The following is a 669-nucleotide window of genomic DNA, read 5'->3' on the forward strand; positions in this document are numbered from 1 at the left end:
GGACATTTGAATAGGAGGCTGATGTTATAAAAGGTGCTTTTCTGTTTATAGAACAGGCTCCCTTAGACCCTGACTCCCCTTGTCCTTGGCCTTGTGAGGTCTTTTTCTTCCATCTGCCCTTGGCCAGGTCACCACAGGGGACACAATCTTCCTGAATGTGCTTTGATGTGGCCTCTGGTTATTGGCTGTCCCTAGATACTAGCCATTCTGTCCCTTTTCATCTGAGGCTCTTCTGGCTTCTCCCTGACTTGCTTTCCCTAGGGGCACTTGCCTGTCATACTGCATGGAGCAATTGCTTGGGTGAAAATTCAAGCCAAGCATGGTGGTGCACGCCTGTAATCCCAGAACTCTGGGAGGCTGAGGCAGGAGGATCACAAATTCAAGTCCAGCCTGGGCAATTTAACAACTTAGTGAGAATTTGTCTCAAAATAAACAATAAAAAGGGTTGGGGGTATGACTAAGTGGAAAGGCCCTGGGTTCAATCCCCAGTACTGAAAAGGAGAGAAGAAAGGAAAAAAGAAAAGAGAGGGGCTAGGGATTTAGCTCAGTGGTTCTGCCTCTGGCCTTGCAAGTGCAAGGTCCTGGGTTCTATCTCTAGTACTCCCCCCAAAAAAGAGAGGTGGGGGAGAGAGGCAGAGAGAGAGAGAGAGAGAGAGAGAGAGAGAGAGA

Source organism: Fukomys damarensis, unplaced genomic scaffold (genome assembly GCF_012274545.1).
Source record: "Fukomys damarensis isolate Sample0158 unplaced genomic scaffold, DMR_v1.0_HiC HiC_scaffold_1, whole genome shotgun sequence".
In the NCBI taxonomy this organism is placed as follows: Eukaryota; Metazoa; Chordata; class Mammalia; order Rodentia; family Bathyergidae; genus Fukomys; species Fukomys damarensis.